Genomic DNA, 6,093 nt, shown 5'->3' on the forward strand with positions numbered 1-6,093 from the left:
CTTTGGTAAATAGTTCCAAGAGACATTGTTAGGCCGATTTTGTTCACGAATACTTAAGAATTTGATTGTAATGACCTAGATCCACCGCTAGCAGATATTGTCCTCTTTGGGCTTTCCCTTTCGTGCTTCCCCTCAAGGCTTTAAAACGCGTCTGCTAGGGGAAGGTTTCCACACCCTTATAAAGGGTGATTTGTTCTCCTCCCCAACCAATGTGGGACATCACAATCCACCCCCCTTAGGGGCCCATCGTCCTCGCTGGCACTTGTTCCTTTATCCAATCGATGTGGGACCGCCCCCAATTCAACTTTCGACCTTTTGTGAATGCTAAAAGCTACTTGCAAAATACTATCGATTATGATCCATAATACTCACCGACTCGAAATTGAGGTTTGTTCGTGTTTGAAAATGTGACAAACCAAAAGACAAGATGCTAATTAATATTGTTTGTGATTGTTGTTGTGAATTCTTCATCTTTGAATACATATTTTGGTTGGCTTATGAATTTTCCCATCTTTTAAAAATATTGTTTATTTAGTTCGGGCCTAATTTCATAATAGTCCATTGAATCACAATATTGCAATATTTTAAGTTACTTTTAAGATTAAAGGTCGATGAATAAAGTAATTACGGCAAGTTCTTTTTATGCATCTTATTTTGATCTAGCACATAAATGCTTCCTAATTATTTTATTTACTTTTTTATTAATTAGGCTATGAAGATCATTTGAATTATAAACGCTTTAATTCAAACAATATTTAATAACTAATCATTTTAATATTTATACTCAAATATACTAACAAGTACTAGTAACACTAGTCTCAATGACTTAAAGAATACAACTATTATCTCGAACTATAAAGAATTTAATTCCAACCTATTCTAATGGACAAACGCTTTATTAGACTCCATTGTAAGATTTCACTTCATCAATTTAAGTAGCGTTCAACTACAACTATAAATATCAAATTCTTAAGTATTCATGAACAAAATCGGCCTAACAATGTCTCTTGGAACTATTTACCAAAGGTGTTAGAATGAGCCGTGTGGAAGGGTTGCCTTTAGATGCTTTAGTACAAATTAAGAATGTCAATATCCTAGTAGTGTGGAATGCAAGAACGTTCGTTGTTGAAAAGAATAACGAGAATAGTGGACATCGTTTCATCTACAAGCGTGTGGTGAACGGTCTGGTTTGTATGACTAGAGAACGTCGTCCTCGCAGAATTTATATTATTGTGATAGAAGTTATAAATAACGATGATATTCCTTGGTCTTTTATTACAAAGGTGCATAACTTTCTTTTTGTGCATGTGATATATCCATCGCCACCTACTCATAAGCTCTCATCTTTTAAAGAAGTTCTCGAGTTCCTTGTCCCCAAGTAGCAATACAACTACTAAAATGCTATCTCTACTTATAATAAGCCCTCTCTCTCTCGAAATATATATGTGTGTGTTTGTGGATGTATTACTCTCTTTTATTAATGAAATATGGCATAGTCATAATGATATTATGAGTATCTTTTCTATCCCTCCCTTCCTTATTGCTATATAAAGAATACGAAGATTATAAGTAAAAGTGTACAAGTAATTTGTTACTTTTGAACTTAAAATGCTTATAATTCAATTTATCTTTGTTATCAACAATAATTATCAAACAGTATATAATTTTGTCCAAGTAAGGTCGCTTCTCATTCCCTGTATGATATCATAACACAAAATCGAGCAGAAGGGTTAACGATAAAATGATAACAAAAACCAATTCGTCGAACTAACTATAAAGGAAGGGTTGGTTGGAAACCATGTCTATACTTCTTTGCTTTAATCACAAGTAACTAAAGATATATAAGAACAACAGAATATGGAATGCCCAGTCAAAACATAAAAAATTTCTTGCCATGTTATAGTTAATGAATATGGTATGCACAAAGACCCGACGTCACACTTCATGATTGGAGACAAATTCAGTGAGCTAAGGTCGTCCATACCGTCCTTTGGTCCAATTATGTCAAGCAAATTTTGCAGCAAGCAAAGAGTTTTTAATAAGTTCGCTATTGCAAAGAGCACGGTTTAATGCACAAATGTCTCTTATGTGAAAGGAGAACCAATTCAACGAGATTTAAGTAACCATGAATAAAACACATGATACAACTTGTAAACAAAACGATGTCCATGACTCTTGTTATTATCTTCCACTACAAACCTTCTAGCCTCTTGCACTTTTTTTTCATTGACATCCTTAATTGAAATTTGAATTGAAGGAAACACTTCTCCACAACTCATCATGGAACACATTTGATAGATAGTTTCAACAGATTTACTTTGCCGAGGAATACTTTAAAATTCGATATTTATAGTTGAACGCTATTTAAATTGATGAAGTGAAATCTTACAACAGAGGTTAATAAATCATTTGTCTATTAGAAGAGAGCTTGGAATTAAATTCTTTATAGTTGGGATAAGGGATGTTTTAGTCAAACCAAGTATATTTTTTAGTGTTAAAATAAATTGATTTTTTAGTTTTAATTTTTTGTAGGAATAAATTAATTTTGATGTGGTGTTATGTATTTAAAAAAAATTAATATTAACTTAATCAACAAAAATTTGTATTTTTTTTTAATTATAATCTAAATTAATAAAAATACCATTCAACTTTGCACTTTATCTAAAAATACTCATAATTAAAAAAAAAATACAGTTGAATTTTCAAAAAAAAAAAAAAAAAAAAAAAAAAAAAAAAAAAGCTTCAAAACTACCCTTTAACTTTCAAAAGTGTTTAAAAAAGATAGATGGGGAGAAGATTGTGTTCATGGGGAGAAAAGTGAAGGTTATTTTAGGGGAAGGTTTTCAAGGTCAGTATAAGATCCTGAAAACATAACAAGAAGTAATATCCTAACTTAAGGTCGCGATTAAGAACCTACTAGTAGGCTACTTACTAAGTTTTACTCACTCCATGTTTATCATTTTTTTTCAAGTAAATAAGAGTTGGTCATGGATGAGAGCGGACTTTGGAGTGTGGGCCATGGACTAACCTCTGTTTTTAATCTAGTATTTTTTGTTCTTCTTTTGAGTCTGCTTCTTATTTTGTGTTTGTAAGGAGTATGTATATGTAACACCCAAAAATGAAGGAAATTATCTCCCATAAGAACAAGCCACTCATGAAAGACCCAAAGGATAGAAAGGAAAAAAAATGAAAGGATTAAGCAAGAACAAAGGACTTAGTCAGGTCACTCGTGTACCTTAACAAGTGATTGCAAGGAGTTAAAAGGCCTTTTGAAAAGGATTGGAAAGGAAAAAGTAAATCAAAAGGGCAAAAAAGTCATTTTATCAATTATCAAGAATCTTTCCCGATTTGTAATTCCTTATCTAGAAGGAATCTCAAGATTCAGAAAAAGGAAAAAATGATAAAAGACCGATGAGAATTTTGTAGAAAAATTTTGGATTTTTCGAGAAAAATAATAATAAAATATTCAGAAAGTGACAAATTACCAAAATACCCCTGGAAGAATGGATAGTTACAGAAATGGCACTCTAATTCGAATCAGAGCATCTACCGTGACCATCCGGAAAAAATCTTTCAAACTTAAATCTCAACCGTCGGATCTCCTCCAAAATTTGATATGATCTAGAACGAACACGCACGGATCATTACATCCAACGACTAGTATTCAAAGCCAAGATCGGTAAGGCTATGATCGGAGTTCATATCTCCAAAAAATTATCCAGAAAGTTTGATCTTTACATAACGAAGATTCTGGAGCTCTCAATGTTGGTTTAAGCTCCTCCTATGAGGTCAGAAGTAGGAGCAACAATACGGAATAAGAATCGAGAAAGGTCAATCCCCCAATTGAAGGCAATAAGCGTTTAGATTGTGGATCTCCAACTCTCAGATTTCTTCCAAATTCGAGAGCAATCCTCCACAATTTCTCTTCAAACTTATTCCTACAGTTTCTCAACAAGATTACCCACGAGTTCTATGAAGGAATAGAGTGTTGAAAGTGCCCAGAAACCATTCCCCCAATTCAATCCGCCATTGAAGAACTTCAAGAAAAACTTGGAAATCCAATACGAGGATACATGATGACTCGTCGAGCAAGAATGATTCCAATCAGTTTCTGTACCTCCAAAGAATGCTTCCATAGAAGACCACGAAGAAAAATAACCTCGAGAGCGTGAAAAATTGAAGGAAATAGGTTTCAAAATTAAATTAGGGATAAGAGTCAAAATTCCTATCTACGATCTCTTTTCCTTCAAATAAAGGATTCCTCTAGCTTCAGAGGAAGAAGTTGAGTAAACTTGATGAAGGAATCGAGAGCTGAGACATCGTAGAACAAGCTACCCATAAGATCGAAAATCTGGCATTTCGAGTGAGTTGCGTACCAAGAACGATTTTTAGAAATTAAGGTCCTACACTCAAAGACGTTCCTCCAAACCAATTCCTTTAGCTTGAAGATAGGATATGGAAGGGGTTCAATGAAGAAATAGGGCCTTGAAACCCCTAGAATCGGCTACCCAATAAGAAATTCTTTGTTTTATCTCCAGCGATAAATCAGATTTTGGATGAACTTTGGTATCGAATATCTTAGGCTACGATCCACGAGAAGTTATCAAATAAATCCCTAGCCCTTTCTCTTAAGAGGAAGAAAATGATGATACGGCCAGTTCAACTAAACTGTCCAAGTCAACTCAAAATTTAACCTTTTCTCGAGTTTTCTCAATAGATCTTATTTTATGAAATGTTGTATGAACCCTTATCCCGAGAGGTTATATAAGGTAATCAAGTTTGGGAGTTATTGGAAAACTTTAGTTAGCGAAACCAAGATATGGGAGAAAATGTTCATCACGATCCATATGACTTTACCTCCTAGGATAACTAAAGTGATAAGATATGCATAATATCATGTTGGGCTATTCCTAAGAACTTATAAGTTCCAAGCTTGACCCAAGACGTTATGCATAAACCTAGGATCACCAAGAATCCAAGAAAACACCTAGGTTAATGCAAACATCATGCTTAACAAGTTGCTAGTTATTATGGGTTCAAATGATAGCGGAGCAAGTTCGGAATAACTCGAGAATGTTACGCCTTATGTCTCAAGAAAATTTGTGTTTTCGAATGCTAGGTAACACCCTTTTGTTTTAAAATGTCTTGTGTTGTCTGTGTTTTCGCATCAAGGTCATTTCTTAAAAAGGTCCTACCAAGAGTTGAACCCAGGTCGTTGGATTCAAAGTCCAAAGTGCTAACCACTACACCATAGAACCCCTTGTAAAAATTGATTTTTGAATGGTTTTCCTATTTTATGCAGATTCCTCAAGAAAAGAGATTCTATCACGAGTCAAACTCAAGTTATTGGATTCAAAGTTCTAGAGCTGTTTTATTTAACTCGTTGTGATCTTGAGCACCTTTAGAGTGGTTGCAAAAGTAACCCTCCAGTGTTGATTGAAGCTCTTGAAGAACATGTAATTTTATATATTTCTTATAGTTAATTTATATATTGTTGTATATTACAAACAAATTGAAATAATACTTTACATCCCAGTCTTTCTTTCTTCCGTTCAAAACTTAACAGGAAAACCATATTATTTCAATATTCACTCGAGAAATAAGGGGTGAAAACTATATTATTTCAAACCCTCCATTATTGCTTCTACTTTGCGTGAAAATGCTTCCACTAAATCATGTTACTAACTAGTTGGTTTGGTTCGGTTCAATTCTTGGGTCCACTAGATTGAATCGACCTAGCTCAATTAAACTCTTGATAATATAAAAATCATAAGTTTCTTAAATTACTTTAACTTGAAAGTTTAACCCCTAATTCTTTTTTAGAATGTTTAGTTTTATGTCTAGTTAATCTCTAAATGCTTAGAAGTATCTAATAAGACTTCTATTTAAGGAACTTTTCTCTATAAAAGATGTAAGACTTCAGGTTTATTATTAAGGAATTTCAAAGGAGTGATTTGATATATCAGAGGACAAAATATTTATTTGTTTCAAATATCTTATGTTGACCATTCTTTTTTGTCAAGTATTTTGAATATTATCATTGTGAATTACTAATGGCATTAGATTGAATCTCATTAATAACAATATTAGGCC

General features: G+C 33.3%; 1 non-coding gene across 1 annotated transcript; it reads right to left on the reverse strand.

The window, feature by feature from the left end:
- Positions 1-5,186: 5,186 nt before the first annotated feature.
- On the reverse strand, positions 5,187-5,258 carry TRNAQ-UUG (transfer RNA glutamine (anticodon UUG)). The gene has a single exon. It is a non-coding gene; the product is annotated as a tRNA-Gln (tRNA).
- Positions 5,259-6,093: the final 835 nt, after the last annotated feature.

This window comes from Cucurbita pepo, chromosome 10 (genome assembly GCF_057944985.1).
Source record: "Cucurbita pepo subsp. pepo isolate OVF chromosome 10, ASM5794498v1, whole genome shotgun sequence".
Classification (NCBI taxonomy): domain Eukaryota; kingdom Viridiplantae; phylum Streptophyta; class Magnoliopsida; order Cucurbitales; family Cucurbitaceae; genus Cucurbita; species Cucurbita pepo.